A 22133-nucleotide genomic window follows, 5' to 3' on the forward strand; every position below is an offset into this window, starting at 1 on the left:
AATCTCCCCCTGACTGACAAAGATGGCTTTTTGTACACATGCAGGATCCGTGATAAGTAGATAGAGAGACGTTGATAAAGAACACCCAATTCCTACAGCGGGAAGTCAATGCCGCCCACGTTTAAATAAAGACAGGGTTTATTACTGGTCTTTTATGAATCATGATAAATTAAATGTCCTGAGTTCTGGAGGAATAAAAGATTTAAATTATAATTCTGAACGCTATGGGAGTTTCACTAGACTCAAAATGCCCCAGTGCCTCAAAGTAAGACTAATATGACCAAGGACAAAAAAATATAGTTGGTTCCAGTAAAGAACCCCTTTCATCCAATAATGCCAGAATAGAGTTGATCCTCCTATATTCCAAATGCCTATGATCCCCATCCCTTATGCAGCCAATATTTAATGAGAATTGACTAATAACCAGACATTGGCCGGGCGCGGTGGCTCACGCTTGTAATCCCAGCACTTTGGGAGGCCGAGGCGGGCGGATCACGAGGTCAGGAGATCGAGACCACGGTGAAACCCCGTCTCTACTAAAAATACAAAAAAATTAGCCGGGCGTGGTGGTGGGCGCCTGTAGTCCCAGCTACTCAGAGAGGCTGAGGCAGGAGAATGGCGTGAACCCGGGAGGCGGAGCTTGCAGTGAGCCGAGATTACGCCACTGCACTCCAGCCTGGGCGACTGAGCGAGACTCCGTCTCAAAAAAAAAAAAAAAAAAAAAAAAACCAGACATTGTGCCAGTCACGTGCATTTCATAGTGAGAAAGTCTCTAGAATAGGCAAGTCTAAATGTCAATCCAACTACACACAAGTGTGTAACTAAACACAGACAAATACACAATGGATGGAATGGTATCTTTTGTTTGTTTGTTTTGTTTTGTTTTTGAGACAGAGTCTCGCTCTGTCGCCCAGGCTGGAGTGCAGTGGCGCGATCTTGGCTCACTGCAAGCTCCGCCTCCCGTGTTCACGCCATTCTCCTGCCTCAACCTCCCGAGTAGCTGGGACTACAGGCGCCCGCCACCACGCCCGGCTAATTTTTTGTATCTTTTAGTAGAGACAGGGTTTCACCGTGTTAGCCAGGATGGTCTTGATCTCCTGACCTCCTGATCCGCCCACCTCAGCCTCCCAAAGTGCTGGGATTACAGGCATGAGCCACTGTGCCCAGCTGGAATGGTATCCTTTAATACATGAAGAACTAAACTTCTGACTACTGTGTGGTCACAACCATATTTCATCAAGCTTTCTCTTTACCATACCACTGGAAATGATGGGTTTTATAACTACTGATCATGCCCAATGGATAGCATTTGGGTGAAAGGAAATTAATTAAAGAGATGGCCTTTGTATACTTGGATCTTAGCCGATATGGAATGCAGGGAACATTCTCTGGTCTAGGACTCCTGATTTTAAAAGATCATTTATGATAGAAATGCAGACACTACTGGACATAAAAAGTATGAGGCATAAGAACGGATGCACCCCCTTATCCTCCTTCCCTATGTTTCCATGTGCAATAATTTTTCTAGGATAATATTCTGGACCTCTCCCCAGCTTCTCATTCCTCCATGCTAAGAAGGAATGGTTTATCAAATTGGTTACTTTGAGAAAAGAACCTGGATGTACTCAGGCTAGTCATTTAGCCCTATGTCAAATTTTCCAGCTGGCAGAAAAAGTGTACTCTGGGCTTCTTTCTCAGCCACAGCACTCATGAGTGAGAGAGAGAGTGAGAGAGCGAGAGAGAGAGAGCGAGAGCCTGTGTGTGTCTGTGTGTGTGTCTATGTGTCTATGTGTGTGTCTGTATGTGTGTGTCTGTGTGTGTGTGTGTCTGTGTGTATTGGAGGCCAGAGGATGGACTGAAGGTTTCCACACTTTCAGTGACGGATGGGCAAGTCTGCACAAATCAGGAGAGTACAAGCAAGCCCATTCGGCCATACCTTTAAATTTGGGTTTATTTCATAAGCGGAAACCTTTTTGTTTTCTTGTTTAGAAAACCAGTTTTATTGAGACAGAGTTCATAAACCATAAAATTCACCAATTCAGGGTACACAATTCAGTAGCTTTTAGTATATTCACAAAGTGGTGCCATTATCACCACAATTTAATTTTAGAACTTTTTTTATTACCCCAGGAGGGAAGCCTCGTGCACATTTGCAGTCCACGCTCCATCCCTAGGCAATGACTAATCTACTTCGCATCTCTATAGACTTGCATATTCTCAACACTTCACGGGGATGGGATCAGAACCTTAAAAACATTAGGCTAAATGAAAGAAGATTGTTTATTTCCTTTTGCCTTCCTGCCCAGCTTCTTTCTCTGGTGGTTCTTACTCAGTAGGGAAATAAACGGATGTTATTTCTTAAACCCCTAGAGCTACCACACATCTAAGATGGTTTCTTGCGCCCCATTTTGCCAGTTTCTAATTACGTCTTTAACACTTTGCTATTTTCATTTTGCACAGATATTAAACTGTTATGTTAAGGCCAGCACTTATTTTTCCATTCATTCATTCATTCATTCATACTTTCAAAACACATTTATTCATCCCTAATATGTCTGCCAGACCCTGGGGTTGCCAAAATGAATAAACCCTGGTACCTGCCCTCTGGGAACTCACGCTTCATTGTTGGGAATGATTTAGGTACAAAGTTGTGCAAAATCTATAAAACCGACTCCCAGGAAGGTAAGTTGAAGGACTCTTGTCAATTCATGATGAGATTTGGCACCATCCATGGGTTGCTGTTTCCGTGAAATTCCTTCTACCCTTTAGGAAACTGTCCCTCCCTGGTTCATCCGCCAACTCTCCTATCACCTTTTGCTGTCCTTCTCTCCTCCATTCTTCCAACCATTCATAGAAGTGGCCCTTCCTTAAAACAAATCCTCTTTTCTTCCTTTTCTATCATCCTGTCCTGAGAGACATCGTCCAACCCCACCGCGTCTACTCTCACCTCCATGGCAACTTGTGAGTAGCACAAAGGTGAGGAAGATGTGATTAGATAGACTTAGTGACAATTGGATGTTGGATGGTAGGTTTGAGTTGTATGTACTTGTGTGGATTGGCGTAGGTGGTATCAATTTCCACCAAGTATTTCCATGTTTCCCTTGCCAATTATCGATTAGCTAACTTATTGCAAAAAGAGCATTCTCCTTTCTATCCATCCTTGATAAACGTTCACTGAATAGTCCTATACAGTCCACACATTATCCCCAGCATTTGCTGCCTACGTCTGCACTTCACCATCTTTATTTCAACCCAAAAGCTGCTGTCTGCTCTAAATCGGTGGCAACTTCACGGAAACTACTGATTTATAGTGATGACCCTTCTTGCCTATTCACATCTCAAATCCACAGAGTGAGAAGAGCCACAGAAATATTTATTCAGACAGATAAAATCCTCCCTGTTTAACAGAACTGACTTCCATGACCAGTGGGCACATCCTGTTACCCAGGGACGTTTCCACGGGATTACATACTGAGACTCTGGCTATAACTGGAAGTCGTTGCCACTGAAGTGTCAAAACAAATAATAATAAAAACCAGTCCTCAGATAACTTGCAGGGAATAGCTGATGCTTTTTCTTTAGATACTTTTTTTTTTTAAATTTTTTTTTTTTTTTTTTTTTTGAGACAGAGTCTCGCTCTGTCGCCCAGGCTGGAGTGCAGTGGCGCGATCTCGGCTCACTGCAAGCTCCGCCTCCCGGGTTCACGCCATTCTCCTGCCTCAGCCTCTCCAAGTAGCTGGGACTACAGGCACCCGCCACCACGCCCGGCTAATTTTTTGTATTTTTAGTAGAGACGGGGTTTCACCGTGGTCTCGATCTCCTGACCTCGTGATCCGCCCGCCTCGGCCTCCCAAAGTGCTGGGATTACAAGCGTGAGCCACCGCGCCCGGCCTAAATTTTTAAATAGAAAAGATTGTAACATAGATACCAGAAATGTATGTAATCTAATAACATACCATACATTTTATTACGTATAACACAAAACAGAATATACTACTAGACATACTCTATACTATATATTTATAATATATATCTTACACGAAATACATTGACACATACTACATATAATTGTATGCGTATTTATGTGTGTACATTTTCTATATAATTTTTGGTATAAAATGTACACACGTGTATACCACACAATTACACATTTCTGTAACAAAAGGAATATAAAAATTTTGTTTCTTTTTCCATTTTCCAAGGATGCCAAAATTCAGAAGGTAAAAGAATGATGAATCAAACCTCAAAATTCCTCAAGTATTCTTTGTTATCATTGTCATCAATGCACACAACACTGGGATAATGGGTAACATTTATTCGGCAATTACCATAGACCAGGCAAACATCTGAATACTTTGCAGGTAGTATCTTCTTCAATCTTCACTACAAATCCATGAATTGGGCATTATTATTCCATTTTGCAGATGATATTACTGAGTTTCTGAGAACTACAGAGACTAACCCAAGGTCTCACAGCAATTTCACCCTGAGTCTTTCAGACCCCAAAACTGGGCTCTGATTCACTGGTATGATTGGTTTCCTGACATTAGTTATTGTCTTTCCTTTTAAAGAAAAACAGCTGCCCTCCTTCAAATACTTTCATTATTACTCTATTCACTGGTCTAATTCAACTTCAAGGAGGACTTTCAAAGGTATGGATATTTACTAGATGTGCTCCAACTTCTAAAAATGTGGGCATAGCTTAGCCACACACAAGAACATTATTGTCCCAGCAGGAAGGAGTAGGTCATGAAGTGATTTCTAAAGCATAATCTGTTACCAAGCAAAGGTGGTAGGCATGGAAATTCATCCTTTCCTCTCTTGCTGAACTAATAGATGTTCCGAATTGACTGGTAATGGGATATGACTGGAAGATGAGAGGCAAATCCTTCTGAAATCCAAATGACTCTTAGAAATTTAAAAAGTAGACTGCATCCTGAAGGACACTGAGCTGAAGGCTTTTCCCACTCTGAAATGACCAACGCACTGAGAGAGAAGAACCATCTTGGCAGAATGTGAGATGTAATTGGCGTGATAATCACAGTAGCTTTGACGTCCTGGTTGGAAAAGGACCATCTCAGCTGTCCACAACTGCTGCCTTATTATCAATCATCAGAAATGGATACATTATTCATTTTGGCTCTAATCTTTTAATAGTCTTATCTGTAGCTATATTAGCTACACATTCCCAGGCAAGCTTTTACAGAATTCCTTATTTTAAGTGTTCTGAACACCAAGCACCTCCCCTTCAGATCAATTACGTCATAATTTACATTTTAAATATTATCATTTGATGAATGTGTGTACTACCGGCCTGCAGACTTCATGAGCCAATAGCTACAATAGCTGTCATTTGCTAAATGGTTACTTATGTTAGACAGTGTAAAATTATTAGATCCTTTAGTCTTCACAATAGCTCTGTGAAGTATCTCTTTATTCCCATTTTACAGGTAGGAAAATTTAGGCACAGAGTTGTTAAATAACTAGTCTGAGATCCCACTGGTAATAAGAGGCAGTGCCAGACTGGACCATCCCGGTAGCAAAGCTCCAACCATGAGGGCAGCAGTCACATATGTATTTACTCATTACATATGTCCAACACGTAGCTGATGCTATATAACATTTGCTGAATTAGTGAGAAGCTGCTTATCCTGACTTGGGCTAGATCTATATAGACATACAGGGAAGCCCCTTGTTTTGTGTTAATCTCAGAGAGTTGAGCTCTGTAACCCAAAACTCAGAGCCATTATCACAGAAAATGGGTCCAGGTGTCGCAAAATTCCTAGGGACCCCAAGAGAAACAAAATCCATCTCCTCCTCTGCAGTCAGCTGACTGTTCTCCTGTGCTCCTCCAAACTATTAATGTCCACACTCATATTCCCATAAGTGAACACAGCCAGACCCAAATGATAACTTGAGTTGTGCAAGTATTCACACCCTCCTTTAGACTTGTCTGGGAAGAACTCACCAGAATTAAATAACTATTTAGTGCCAGGCATTGTTTTAATGAATGTGAAGTGCCAAAGCAAGACAAAACAGTACTCTGTTTCTCAAGAAACACAGAAATTCTTAGAAACTAAAACTGAAGTAAGTACAAAGTATTTTAAGAAGTATAACAATTTCAGTGGGGATGCAGAAGAAGAAATTGATTTTGGCTCATGCTGGAAAAAGCTCATGAAGAAGGAAAGAATTAGAAGTGTACCATGAAGGCTGGGCACAGTGGCACATGCCTGTAATCCCAGCACTTTGGGAGGCTGAGGCAGGTGGATCACTTGAGGTCAGGAGTTCAACACCAGCTTGGTCAACATCATGAAACACCGTCTCTACTGAAAACACGAAAATTAGCTGGGCGTGGTGGCAGGGGCCTATAATCCCAGCAGTTTGGGAGGCCTAGGCGGACAGATCACTTTAGGCCATGAATTGGAGGCCATGAATTGGAGACCAGGCTGGCCAACATGGTGAAGGCTTGTCTCTACTGAAAATATAAAAATTAGCCAGGCCTGGTGGCACACACCTATAGACCCAGCTGTTTGGAAAGCTGAGGCAAGAGAATTGTTGAACCTGGGAGGCGGAGGTTGCAGTGAGCTGAGATCACTCCACTGCACTCCAGCCTGGGTGACACAGTGAGACTCTGTCCCCGCCCCAACCCCTAAAAAAGAAGTGTACCATGAAGAACAGTGAGAGATAGAGAGAAGGGAGGGAGAGGGACTCCAAACAGAACAAAGAGAAAAATGTTTCAGCTGGAAGCACAAGTGAACAGCATTTTAGATTCAGTCTTGAAGTATGGAATGGTGTCCACTTCTTGGGTGGATTTGAAACTGTCACCCCTCTTAGACGATGTTCAAAAAGTGTCAGAAAATCCACTGTAAAAGCAAAGCCGGCCAAAGAAACCATCTGTGAACTGGTAAGCAGAGCAAACTGAGCTGGGTAGCAGTCAAAGTATGCAAGGGTCCATGAGAAGGTCTCTACTAGTGTGTGCTTGTGTTTCCTTTTGTTTTCGGACTGACCTAAAATCTTTTACTTTGGAGAACCACCCTTGCCCCATTCTACATCTGCCTATTTCATTTAGTTAGAGCTGTATTCTTACCTTACTCTGTAGGTCATGAGGCTCGAGACCAGCCACTCAGAAAACTCCAGCCCTATCGTCTAAGGATTTGCTCAGAAGTTGGCACATGACTCAAATTAGCCAATCAGAGCCTTCCCTAGAATTTGCTGCAGTGTCTTCAAGGGGATGCTTCCCTCCTCCCTCCTCCGTCCTCCCCTCCTCCCCTCCTCCTCCCTCCTCTCCCATCCCCTCCTCCACCTCCCTCCTCCCCTCTTCCTCCTCCCTCCTCTCCCCTCCCCTCCGCCACCTCTCTCCTCCCCTTTTCCTCCTCCCTCCTCCTCCCTCCTCCCCTCCTCCTCCCTCCTCCTTTCCTTCCTCCTCCTCCTTCTTCCCTGCCTCCTCTTCCCTCCTCCCTTTTTTTTGGAGACAGAGTATTGCTCTGTTGCCCAGGCTGGAGTGCAGTGGCATGATCTAGGCTCACTGCAACCTCCACCTCCCGGTTTCAAGTGAATCTCCTGCCTCAGCCTCTTGAGTAGGTGGGATTACAGGCGCTGCCACCATGCCCAGCTAATTTTTGTACTTTCAGTAGAGATGGAGTTTCGCCATGTTGGCCAGGCTGGTCTCCAACTCCTGACCTCAAGTGATCCGCCCACCTTGGCCTCCCAAAGTGCTAGGATTACAGGCGCAAGCCACTGCACCCAGCCAAGGATGCTAACTTCTCAGAGACTATGTGTGGAAGAAACCTGCTGATGCCTGGTACCAAGAGAGGAAGCAGATCTGAGAGAATCAGAGTTCTTGTGACATCCTGAAATCTTTTGGTTGAGCCGCGCCTGAAGTCTACCCTGTGTGCTTCCCAGTTTTATAATCTAATTCTTTTTTCCTTCAGCTTATTTGAAACTTTATTCATGTTTTATTTGTATCTTTCTCATCCCTGTGACTACCTGGAGAGCTTTCTTGAAACTTAAAAAAAAATTCTTTTTTCACTTGCAACTGAAGGAATTCTGAAGAAATCAGTGTGTAAACATCCTTGTAACCTTGTACATTCTAATTCTATGCTGGTTGTGGCTTCCCTTCTCATAACAAAACCTAGAAAGCCCGAAGAGACACTACATACCCCCCAACAATTTGATATTGCGACCTCCGCCTTTGGAATTCTCATTTCTATTCTTTTAAAGCACCACTCTGTTTTCTAAACTGCTAAAATGATTCACATGATCTCGGACACCATAGCTTGTTTGACAGTTGCTGACATCTAGCAAAACAAAACAAAAGTTTACAAGACTGACGGAGATTATAAATAAAGGATGGCAATACCCAAGACTCAAAATATTCAAGACATGTCAGTAAAGTGACACATTTAACTGGATTAAATGTAAACCAGCCTTCACTATGTGAAATATGTGTATCCTTCAAAGAATTGAAGTTAATAGTAGGTCCTGCAATTCTTACTACAATGAATAGTCTGAGCTTGTCAATAAGAAAATAGGTAATAAGGGCTATGATTAAAGGACTTTCAGTGTACATGCATTGGCATAGGTCTTCTCTACATTTCCCAGCTAAGGGTCTTTCACAGCCTCGCTTGCAGTCGGGGGTTTCATCAGCATCCTAACTGTGAGAAACGCTGTGAATTAAATACTATCGCTTTCCAGAGTTCAAAGAAGTCATATTTGAAGGCCAAGGTTTACATGCAAATACGAAAGATGTGATTTTGAGGGAAGAAAAAAATCACACACGACCAGGAAGGACCCCTGGTCTAAACGAAATGTATCCCAGAGTAGATTTTCTCTGATCTCTGCTTTAGAAAGATCAGCTATCTTATCTGAAACCTCAAAAAGCAATCACAATTACTGTATTTCTAGATGTCTGTAAATCATGACTGTTTCTTCCTTTTCCCCCCCATCAGGAGACAGAGAAAATAGGTGTTATTCTGCCTGACTTCCAGGAGGAAGATTTCATGAATATCTCAATAACAGCAACAAAAAAAGAACCACAATTTGTCTGCTCTGTTATCAGCAATTAAAGATACTTTATCTAGTTACTATGGAAGATGGCACCATTCGACAATCATCTCTGACAAACTGATCATTATCAGTAATTTATTACCAGTTTCTTAGTTAATTATCCTCAGGAAGGAAAGCAAAAATCATTTGTATAGAAAATAAGTAGTCATTAACAACAGTGGAATTTGTTGGGAATGTGATTATAAATCACCAGCCGGGGCTGGTAATGATTCCTAGGAAGAAAGAGGAGGAAGAAAAAAGACACTATATCCAACTTTAGGTAACTATTCTGGTGGAAGAGCATTTTATAATAAACTTTTTCCCACCAATTAAAATAAGAATGCCTTGCCTCTTAGTAAAAGAGTGCCAGATACTTTATTCTCAATGCAGTAGAGTTGGGCAGGGGAAGAACACATTTCTGCTTCCGCGGGAAAAGCTAATACTAATACGCACGCTCAGGCACTTTAAAATTCTGCCTCTCCTGGCTAAGCTCACTTTGAGTCAAGAAAAAGGGCCCTACTTCACTTTTTGCAAGTTGATTGAATCTGCGGACCACACTTTGATTTAAGGGTTTGAAAACTGTCTGGTCCGCAAACCAAGCATGGACTTTGGAGGCATGATCTGTATTTGAACTTGTCATTGCCAATTGCAAGCTCAGAATCTTTGGGCCTATTATGGAGCCTATGACCCCACTTGTGAAAATGGAATAGGATATGTATCTGCTAGGGGTTAAATCATGTCCCCTCAAAAAGACAGATAAACCCTTAACCTCAGGTACCTGGCAATGTGACCTTGTTTGCAAATAGAATCTACAGAAAGGAATCAAATTAAGATGAGGTCAGTAGGGTGGATCTGTCCTTATAAGAAGGAGAAATGTGGACAAAAAGATAGACACAGACAGAAGGAAGCTGATGTGAAAAGAGCCAGGGAGAATGCCACATGACAATGGAAGCAGACAGAGGTGCCATGGAGCTGCCAATCACAATATACCAGAGACTGCCATCACTCCAGGAGTCAAAAGAAGCAAGGAAGAATCCCCCTACAGGTTTCAGAGGGAGCATGACCCAGCTGACACCCTGACTTTGGGCTCCTTGGCCCAGAATGGTGAAGCAATACATTTCTGTCATTTTTAGCCACCCAGTTTGTGATACTAACTAATACACTCTCTTACAAGGTCTTTGTGCAGATTAGGCAAAGAAGGGCTTAGAATGTACTCAGGACAAATTCTGACAGGTGATATGAGTGCCATGAAAATGCTTGTTCAAGAGCTTCATGAATGATGACCCTACCTAGACAAACAATATGTTTTTAGGCCAAGCTTGTCCAACCCATGGCCCACAGGTCACATGTGGCCCAGGATGCCTTTGAATGTAGCCTAACACAAATTCATAAACTTTCTTAAAACATTATAATCTTTTTCCGTGATTTTTTAATAGTTCATCAGCTATTGTTAGTGTTCGTGTATTTTATTTAGAGCCCAAGACAATTCTTCTTCCAATGTGGCCCAGAGAAGCCAAAAGATTGGATATCTCTGTTTTAGACAACAGTACACAGAGAGTATCTAGCACGTGCAGTACTCAAGCGGAAAGAGCTTCAGGCTTGGCATCAGACACCTGGGATTCAAACCCTATTCTCCCATTTCCAAGTTTCCACCAGAGTGGGCTTTAGACTACTCTCCTATAGCTTTGAGGCTGTCCAGTATAGGCCTTCTTCACAAAGATGCCATGAGCCTCAACTTGGAAAATGCACATTATAAGCCCTTTGTAGCTTGGAGCACCTTTTATTCAGCAACGCCACTAACATGGGTTCTGGGGACACCATGGTGAGTAACTTAACAAGCACCACATCAATAAATCTGCAATTAGTACAGTGAGATCTTTGGGGTGGCGAGCAGTTATTGGAGGGGTTCGGAATTGCCTTTCTGCAGAGTCTAAACCGAGATGTGACACAAGAATGGACCTTGCCAAGTGACCATGACAGGAGGCACCCTCTGGCAGAAGGAGAGGCACACGTCTCCAAGGCTGGAACAGAAACGACATGGAAGACAGTGTGTTGAAAGCCCTAGGAATGATGGCCTGGAGAGAAAGAGAGAGAGGGGTCGGAGAGAAAGGCAAGAGGCCAGATGAAACCGGGATGACAGGCCAAGTTATCCATTTTTATTTTACGTTTGGGTTTTTATTCAAGGCAAGGAGGGGGAAACGTTGAGAAAAGGTAACCTGATTTGAATATTAAAAGGATCAACCTATTACAAAAAGATTGGATCTGAAGGCAAGGAAAAGAGGGAGACCAGTTAGGAGGCTTGTAGTCCAGATGCGGGTAGTTTGGATTAAAGCGTCAACAATGGCGCTAGGGAAAAAGTGCGCAGATTTTTAGATATCGTTTGGAGGAAAGCCATTATTATTACTTTTATCTCTTAATTTAATTCAACTCAGTCCTATTGGAATGCCTTCTGCCACTTCCCTGACAGATGGTCAGCCTATAAAAAAAGATTCATTAGTTTACACTGAATAACCTATGCTTAATCACCCTTTCCCTCATCCTCTATAAGAAAATAAACTCTTAACTAATAATCATAAAAAGCAGACATGTGCAAACAATGGTACTGGGCAAAGGTAACGGATTCCAACTTGGATCAAGCCCTATCATAGTATCATTGGTAGTGAGTGCCCTTCGCTGACTAATCTACGTGCTCAGGATCATTCAATTTTCACAATATCTCTGAGAGAGGAGTATTATCATCTCCATATGACAAACAAAGAAACTGAGGTTTGAAAAGACAAACTTATACAGAGGCCCACAGTTAGTATGGGGTGGATACGCAGTCAGCGAAACTGAAGATATGATCCTCAAATCCATCAAGTCTCTTATGTGGACCCATGAAGTTAATGAAAACAGCATTTGAATCAGTAAGATCAAATGCTAAGAGAAAACAATATGAAGAGGTGCGTATAATCAATCATGAAGAGATCAGAGTTGAATTCACATGAAAAACTTCCTATGAGATCCTACAATACAGTAAATTACAGCGCCTCCCAGAACATCCGTTTACCTAAGCTGGAGAGCGAAGCCAAGAACTAATTTAGGTGCAAATGTTTGCCAGGTGTTCCTCAGATTGGAAGAAGGGAAAAGCTGGTTTTCTACCATTGATGACACTTCTGCTATGCTCTAGATATGCTTGATTTGAATCCATTCAAAGTTCTGAGGTTAATTTCTTGCAACCACACCTGTGGCGGCCCAGAAGCACCTCTTTCGCTGCCAAGCGTGGTCCAAGTATCATAAAATGAATGCCTGTTCAACAGGGCCTGCTGCCCCCGGAATGGGCACCATGGAAGTTACCGGGTTGAATCTACTGGTGCTGGGGATGCAAAGACAGATAAGATACTCTCCCATCTCAAACAGCTCATGGGCCAGATGGCACACGAGACAGACACCCAGAAGAGCATCTCAGGCACTTGCTAATATTTGGCAAACATAAGAAACCAGAGACAAGGTGCTTTTCACCATCTCCCCTCTTTATACCTTTCTTAGGTTTAAAAGCAAAATGCCCTTATACTTCTTATCCCCCAAATGCCAATTATACGCCGGGCATGGTGGCAGGCACCTGTGGTCTCAGCTACTCCGGAGGCTGAGGCAGGAGAATGGCGTGAACCCGGGAGGGGGAGCTTGCAGTGAGCCGAGATCGCGCCACTGCACTTCAGCCTGGGCGACAGAGCGAAACTCCGTCTCAAAAAAAAAAAAAAAAAAAAAAAATAAAAAAATACTATGGTCCCACACAGGGCAGTGGATCATGCGATTATCCACCGAGACACCTTTTCTTAGCTGCAGTCCTTCGGCTCAGAGGAAAGCACACATGGGGTGAAACCCTACAGTACACCTGCCTCACCCTGCATTTAGAATACCCCACAATCCAGCCCTGTGTGAGGTATCACTCAAGAAAGAGAAAAGAAATAGATAAGTATCTGCCTTCTGGTCAGGCATGGCTTATAGATCTCAAGATCATTTTTAAAATAGATGTTGGCGGAACAAAGTAGCTCACACCTGTAATCCCAGCACTCTGAGAGGCAGACACAGGAAGATCACTTGAGGCCGGGAGTTTGAGACCAGTCTGGGCAACATAGCAATAGCCTGTCTCTAAAGAAAAAAAAGTTGTCTCTGTGTGATGGTGCACACCTGTAGTCCCAGCTACTGGGGAGGCTGAGATGGGGGGTTTGAGGCTGCAGTGAGCTATGATCATTCTACTGCACTCCAGCAAGGGTGACAGAGCAAGACCTGATCTCTTTAATTAAAAAAAAAAAGGACGTAAATCAATGTGAACACTAGCTGCTGCACAGAGCTTGATGCAAACTTCTCTTTGGGTTCATCTGTTCAGATGCTCAAGCTGAACCATTAAAGTTCTTTGTAAGTCTTTTTCGCTCACCTCTTCCACTAAGTCTAGGGTCCAGTCCCCATCTTTATGTCCAATATCCTTCCTCTATCATTAGCTCCTGCCCACAGCTACCATCTTAGCAGCTACCATCATCTCTGACCTACAGCATTTGCCCAAAACTGATATTCTTGCTCTTCTCACAATTAAATTTCCACCTAGGTGTCACAGAGATTTTTAAACATAAATCATATCCTATCCCCCCTCTATTTAAAACTCTACAGTGACTTTCCATTGCGCTTAGAAAAAATGTTCCATTCACTATACCCTATCTCAGATACTACTACGTCACCCTGATGTAACACTGTTGACATCTTTCTCGGTAGATGACTCACTTACCTATTCACTGTCTGATCCCTGCACTGTGACCAACTCCATGTGAGCAGGGAACTGTCCAGTGCTGGTCACTGCCATAACCTCTGTTTACAACAGCATCTGGCATTGGGTAAGTGCTCCATAAATACTTGTTACATGAATGAATGAACGCCAGAGCCCCCTATTTTCTACCATTGGGAGGTTGAATATCTTCATGTCAAAGTTCTTCCTGGGCTTATTCCAGGAGACACTGCGGTCTCTCTCCCTTCAGAGCCTATGACAGGAGGACCTAGAACCATTACCACATGGACTGAAGGAGTTCTCATCTGTATCCTACTACGAACTCACTGTGAAAACTTAGGTTATTTTTCCTCTCTGAAATAGAGGTTTCTTTTACTTGGAAATATCTTAGAGCTTTTCCATCTCTAAAAGTAGCATTATCCTAGGATCCCTCTTTATATAAGAACTTGATTCACTCATGCTTGCTCTTCGTGCTGCTTTGCAACGTGGAAATATCTTGGGGGCTCTGGGCAGGAATTTCCTCTGATAGCAGATAATCACAGACCTCAACTCCAAGAAGCCAGGGAAGCGACATTTTAATGGATGTATAATGGAGAAATATGATGAATACAATCTGAGATAAAGTAATCCACTAGTAGTTTCACGAGCAAAAAAAAGTACAGCTAGGGTAAGATAAGCCGGTCTTTTTAAAGAGTTATTTTAAATGAATAATTAGATAAGTTAATGAAATTTAAAATCTGAATATGTTTAAAACATTGTATAAGAATTTGTCAACACAGACACCACAGATTAGGCATTCTTGAAATTTCTGTACAGAGACTGACTTGAGTTTTTTTGTTTTCGCCCAGGCTGGAGTGCAGTGGTGCAATCTCGGCTCACTGCAACCTCCGCCTCCCGGGTTCAAGCGATTCCCCTGCCTCAGCCTCCTGAGTAGCTGGGACTACAGGCACATGCCACCACACGTGACTGATTTTTGTATTTTTAGTAGAGATGGGGTTTTACCATGTTGGCCAGGATAGTCTCGATCTTCTGACCTTGCGACCCACCTACCTCAGCCTCCCAAAGTGCTGGGATTACAGGTGTGAGCCACCGTGCTAGGCCTGAGTTGTTGTTGTTGTTTTTTTTTTTTTTTTTTTTGATGTGGAGTCTCTTTCTGTCGCCCAGGCTGGAGTGCAGCGGCGTCATCTCCGCTCACTGCAAGCTCCGGCTCCCGGGTTCACGCCATTCTCCTGCCTCAGCCTCCCGAGTAGCTGGGACTACAGGCACCCGCCACCACGCCCGGCTAATTATTTTGTATTTTTAGTAGAGACAGGGTTTCACCGTGTTAGCCAGGATGGTCTCGATCTCCTGACCACATGATCCGCCCGCCTCGGCCTCCCAAAGTGCTGTGATTACAGACAGGCTTGACCCACCGCACCCGGCCTACTTGAGTTTTTTTATAGCCAGCCAGCCAGCTTATATCATGGCTATCTACGAATAAAGAACAATTGAGGGAGAACTGCACAAATTCTAAGGCCAAAACCTACTTTCAAGAATGTTAAAGTAATGAAGAATCATTAACATAAAAATAGACCTCAGATTCACAAATAGGATTCCCCAAGCCACATACAGAATCAGGTCATTATGCTAAAAACATGGGTTCTTCAACTGACAGAGGGCAGCCTGCTTCTCTATTTCATCAAAGGCAACTCACCTGAGGCCCTACCCAGGACAGAGACTGTTGAACTGCAGGGTTGTTGTGTACACCTGGAAGTAACAAAGTTCCCTTTCTCTTAAGACATTGGTAATTTTTTCCTTAGCTGGCTACCTGTGGGGAAAACCTTTTAAAGTTACCTTGCCTTAGTGGAGAAGGTTTAAAAGTTCATGCAGAAGCAAAAAGACAGCTTGTAGGAAGACAATGAGATAATTCTAAAGTGTGTGTGTGTGTGTGTGTGTGTGTGTTTTGAGATGCAGTCTCGCTCTGTCGCCTAGGCTGGAGCGCAGTGGCATGATCTCGGCTCACTGCAACCTCCACCTCCCAGGTTCAAGCAATTCTCCTGCCTCAGCCTCCCGTGGAGCTGGGACTACAGGTGCTGGCCACCAGGCATGGCTAATTTTTGTATTTTTAGTAGAGATGGGGTTTCACCATGTTGGTCAGGCCGGTCTTGAACTCCCGACCTTAGGGGATCTGCCCGCCTCAGCCTCCCAAAGTGCTGAGATTATAGGCGTGAGCCAGTGCGCCTGGCAGTGTGTGTGTGTGTGTGTCTGTTTTAAAGAAGTATATTGTGCAAATAGACCCAAACTATGTAACAGAGTAAAAACTAGGACAGAAGTAACCATGATAATAATACAATAACAGCCAGGGTTGATATGGAGTGCTGCTCTGTGCCAGATGCTATGCTAAATGCTTTCCTGCATTATCTTATTTAATCATTAGCCATTTCTTTTTTTTTTTTAACAAATCAAATGGATTTATTTCTCAATCATTAGCCATTTCTGTAAGTACTACTCCATGATTTATTTGGGAAAACAGAGGCACAAGGAAATTGAAGGACTTGCCCATGCTTATACACACTACCAAGTGGCATAATTAGGGTTTAAACCTATATCTGCCTCCATCATACTGCCCAATGATTCAAGCAGAAGTTTCCTGCCAAGGAGAACAGTCATAGCATGGACAAATATTTTTTTGTTTTTTTTTTTTTGCACCAAATATCATCAACTGTTCTTTCTGCCAGGGTCAAAGGAGTCAGCCTTGTAGAGACAGCAATGGGGTGGGACTTTTATTCAAATCATATAGGACACTCCACATGAAACAGTAAAAATAACACTGGAATGACACAGTACCTGGAGGTAAAAACACCAACCAACCAGCCAACAACTCTTCCCTTTCCAACCTGGCACCAGCTAAGAATAGACAATGGTAAAATCACCGGAAAGCGAGCTAATCCCTTGCATCTAAAACAGTTAAGTCTGGCATCATTTTACATTGGCTACTGAATGGATACAGGACAAAGAACCGCATATTAGCAAACAAGACAGAGGCCCTGGAAGAAGCCATGAAAAAAACCACCCAGCAGCTGGAAAAGGGCAAACACATTCAGTCGTCGAAAGTTAGTGAGAATTCTATGTTTACCTTGGTTTAACTCCCAAACCGTTTTCCACAGCAAGTGTGCCATTTTGCATTCCTACCAGCAATATTTGAGAGTTTCAGTTTCTCCATGCCCTGGACAACATTTGTTACCTTCTGTTATTACTATTATTATTACTTGTCATCCTACTGGGTGTGGCATGATGTCTCCTCACGGTTTTGATGCGCATGTTTTGCTTTTTTTGTTTGTTCGTTTTGAGATAGGGTTTTCCTCTGTTGCCCAGGCTAGAGTGCAGTAGTGCAATGACCACTCACTGCAGCCTCGGCCTCACAGGCTCAAGTGATCCTCCCACCTCAGCCTCCCAAGTAGCTGGGACCACAGATGTGTGCTACCACACTCAGCTAATTTATTTTTATTTTCTGTAGAGATTAGGACTCCCTGTGTTGCCCAGGCTGGTATAAAACTCTTGTGTTCAAGGACTCTTCCTGCCTTGGCCTCCTAAAATGCTGGGATTACAGGTATGAGCCTCCACGTCTGGCCTAATTTGCATTTCTCTAATGACTAATGGTGTTGAGCATATTTCCACATGCTTATTGGAGGTGATCATTGCACAGCATTGTGAATCTAATGTCCTTGAATTGTACACTTTACAATTCACATAATTTTATACTATTTATATTATATAATTTTACATTATGTATCTATTTTTTATATTATGTGAATTTTACCTGAATAAAAAAGGTTGAAAGTATAAATATAAACAAAGATGGAATTAATCTGCAAATCACTGTCGAGTTCCTAGGATATCCTTTTTATCAAAAAAAAAAAAAAAAAAATCTTGCTCTTTAGGCCAGTTCTTCCATTCAGCTATAATTACCACAGATAATGATTTAACTCCATTTAAATATGTTTTTCTATATATAAAGAAAATCACTCCTTCTGGATATGTAAATCATTTCCTGAATTTCAGCTACCAGTGAGCACTATTTGGTGGTCTTCAGCTGGAACCACATTGTCTTCTCTTATCTGCTGCAAAACCTTAAGGAATGGCCTAAGGAACTCAATTAATATTTGTGAGAGGTTTATAATGATGAAGATGCAAAAAACTCCAGACATTACACTCCAGACAAATAAACTGCATTTCAGGGCAACAGTCCATGAGCAGTGCAGGCATTTCAGCGTGGTATCTGAAATCATACTGCCTGGGTTCAAATTCCACTGAGTGTTAGCTCGGCAACTTGATCACATCACTAAAGGTCTGTAAGCTTATAGCCCCTCAACTGCGTCATGGAGATAAGCACTGTGTCTGTCTATACTGTTGTGAGTGTTAAATAATACAGGCATGGCTCCATTTATGTTAGCTATTCTACATGAATACCTACCCAATTCATCCATCATTGTAAGCTATTTCATATCTCCTCTGGATGCAATTCTATCACGGAGACATCCACATACAAGTACATTTCTGTTGCTTAACACCCTATAAAATATTGCTGTTCATAGTGTGGTGCACAAACCAGCATCAGGAACAACACCTGGAAGCTTGTCAGAAGTGCCAAATCTCAGGCTCCACCCAGACCTACGAAAGAGAATATGCATTGTAGGAAGATTCCTGGAAAGATCTCTGTGCTCACTAAAAGCTTGAGAAACACTGGTATACAACGCTGGAAGGAAAGTTCATTAGAGCATGTTTTCTATACCACAGCTGAGAGGAGCTATAGCTATCCTTCCTATGGTAGGTATGACTGTACATGTGGTTTCTTTCCCCAGAAAAGACAATGAATAGGAAGGAATCCCCTTAGACTAGTAGAGTATTAGAAGAAACAAAAATTACTTTGTATACACATAATTTAGGTATGTCATATCCTCTTCTCCAAATTATTCTAAGATTCTGAAAATGTTATCGTTATTTAATTCCCATGAGTAAAATAAGCCACAGGAATGTGCCACTGAACTTGGCCATGACAGATCAATGTTACTAACTTCTTGCATTGTTAATCTCTCTTTAATCTTTTAAAACTCTTTCCACTTAGGAGCCATCTTGACTTGTTGGGTCTAAGACACCTACTATAAAAATCTGAATATATCATAGCAATCCAAGAGCCCTCACAAGCCATACTAGCTGAAGAAACACTGCTGTTTGCTGCCAACTATAATTAGACTTATCACACTTCAAGAACAGAAGAGAAATTAGAAAGAAAAAAAACCTCCTGGGCCCCCCACCGTCCTTTTGTGACAGAGCTAATTTAAAATGCAGTACATCATCAAAGCCACATTACTCTGATGATATGGAATTTATGAGGGATGTCCCATATCATATTATGCATTAACTTGAAGTCAACAGGGGAGGACAATAGGGGACAGAAATTAGAATGTGCAAAACATTTGGAGTCAATTGAATCTACTAAATTGCATGCTGGTAAAAACATAAATTGCAAAGTGATATCTATTTTTTTCCTTCCTACGAGATTTGCTGGAGACAGGAAAGTTTTGAAAGACTCTTGAGGATACTAGAGATTTATCTGAAGTCCAAGGAAGCAAGTAAGCTTATAATTCAAGATTTTTGGGTTGCATTTATACAAGAGGTAGACTGTAGTCTTGTGATGATTGTGGTCTTGTGATGATTTGTATAAATCACCTGGGTATCAATATTTACTAAGCATTGGTGATTAATACTCCTGTATCACCTCTGCTGTGAACAAGATGTCCATTCCCAATGGCATGAAAAGCATGAATCACACATCTCCATTTTGTGGATAGCCTAGAGATAGATATATATGAAATCATTGGATAGAAACTAAAGAGGCATCTTACTGGGTCAAAGTTTAAAGTCAGTGTGGTCTCTAGAGGGGGACTGCAGGAAAAGCGAAGAAATTGAAAAATAAACTTAAAAAAATCTATATTGCCACTACCGAGGAAAAGAAAACAGAGAGGGAGAAACTGAGCTTGTGTAACATATAAAAATAGGCAGTGACTAATTAAATACACATATGCTGGTTGCAATAGCCCCAGAGAAGGATGAAAGAGTCTTCCTTCCAGCCCTTGCTCGAAGGGCTGTGGCTTAAAGCCTCAAAAATGTCCATGGGTCAGGATCCTGGTCTTTACAAGAAGCCTGCAGCAATGGTTGATGGATGGGATCATTCATTGAATTATTCAATCATTCACTGAATCATTTAAGCATTTGTGACAGCCATTTACATGTGCTAAAGATACATTGATGAATAAACCTGACATGTGAACAACCCACATGGAGCTTATAGGGAATGGGAGTGAAAACAATGAGCTGATGGTTTTAGGATGTTGGGTGGTATGAAAAGAAAATGCATAGGGTTCTGATGTGATTTAGGGTGGCAGGGCTTGTGAGACTTCTAGTGAATCTCTGTCCATGACAATTATCCCACACTGACCTCATACCCAGAGGAGCTTCAAAGTAAATCTCTGGGTTCACTTTTTCCAGCGTCATCCCTCAATTTCTCCATCAGACGTAACTTTAGACAGAGCTCTGGCTAGAAAGACGGTGACCAACTCTCCCAGTTGGCTTAGAATAGAGGGTTTTCCCAGCACATGAGACTTTGAGTGCTCACACAGAAAAAGTCCCAGACAAACCAGGCCACGTTTTCCACTCTGACTGCAATTGTTCCCTCCTGGCTTGTTCCCATGGAATCTCATCCCAACCATGGTCCCCACCTGGCTTTTGCCGCAGGATGCAGAATCCAATGCTGTAGTGGACCTGTGTCGTGAATGACTGTCCTTCTTTCAAATACCGTTTGTATTTGCAGAAAGCTCATACCTCCTGCTACAGAAACCAAACAAGTTTTCTGGATGTTGAATGTGCACATATGACCAGGCTTGACCATTAGGATATGCCTCATTGGACTTTTCATTGTCATTCATGTGTAATTACATGAACTGCATGGACCTTAAGTATACAGTTCCATGGTGTTTTGCCAACACACATATATACATGAACCAGTACCCCAGTCAAAGTGCAGAGAAATGCCATCTCCTTAGAAAATTCCCTGCTCCCTCTTTGCCTTCTGTGCTCCTCTCCCAGCAAAAAAAAAAAAAAAAAAAAAAAAAAAAAATGCGAAGGAAGCAAGTACTTTTATAATCCAAGATTTTTAAATTGCATTTATATAAAAGGTAGATTGCGGTCTTGTGATGATTTGTGTAAATCATCTGGGTATCAATATTTACTAAACATTTGGTGATTAATACTCCTGTATCACCTCTGCTGTGAAGAGGATGTCCTTTCCCAATGGCATGAAAAGCATGATTCACACATCTCTGTTTTGTGGATAGCCTAAAGGTAAATATATATGAAGTCTTTGGGTAGAAACTGAAGAGGCATCTTACCAGGTGAAAGACAATCATTATCCTGATTTCTATCCCCATAGGCCAATTTGTCCTATTCGTCAACTTCATAAAACTAGAACCATAAAGCATGGACTCTTTAGTGGATAACTTCTCTTGCTGAGTATAATGTTATACACATACGCATGTGTACACACACACACACACACACACACACACACACACACACACACACACACACTGATGTCCTGGTCAGCAATTCATTTCTTTTTATTGCTGGATAGCATTCCATTGAGTAACTATACAACTTACATATGCATTCATTTATTCATGGATGTTTGGGTAACTTCCCTTTTTTCTTCTTTTGCCATTGCAAATAAACATGCAATGAGCATCTCTGAAGAAGCCTTATGTGCAGATATGTTTTCATTTCTCTTGATAAAATATTTAAGTCCAGAGCCACAGCTCTGTGTATGTGTATATATGTATATGTGTGTGTGTGTGTATATATATATATATATACATACATATATAATATACATACATATATAATATACATTGTTATATTTCCTCCTTACAGCTTGACTTTTCATTCTCTTAATATCTTTTTATGGGACAAAGTTTTTAATTTTGAGGAAGTCTGTCAAACTTCTCTGTTTAGTACATACTGTGTTTTATCTGGGAAAATGTTGACCATGCTCAGTTTTCAAAGGCAGATGTTTGTTTCCTTCCAGGGGCTTTTGAGTGTTTGCTTTTGTAGTCAGGTCTGCAACCTATCTTCGGTTAATTTTTGTCTATGATGGAAAATATGGATCTGAGTTAAATGTTTCCATTCCAGCATCCAGTAGGTCCAGGATTATTTGTTGAAAAGACTTGCTTTTCCTCCTCAAATTGCACTTGTGCTTTTGTAAGGAAAAAAAAATCTCTTGACTCTGTATGTTACC

At 41.9% G+C, this 22133-nt stretch overlaps 1 protein-coding gene across 11 annotated transcripts in view; it reads right to left on the reverse strand.

Moving 5' to 3' along the window:
• RBFOX1 (RNA binding fox-1 homolog 1) overlaps positions 1–22133 on the reverse strand; it is a 2489097-nt gene that overhangs the window by 1159324 nt on the left and 1307640 nt on the right. The gene's annotated exons all lie outside the window — the stretch shown is intronic.

Source organism: Nomascus leucogenys, chromosome 18, assembly GCF_006542625.1.
Source record: "Nomascus leucogenys isolate Asia chromosome 18, Asia_NLE_v1, whole genome shotgun sequence".
Taxonomy (NCBI): domain Eukaryota; kingdom Metazoa; phylum Chordata; class Mammalia; order Primates; family Hylobatidae; genus Nomascus; species Nomascus leucogenys.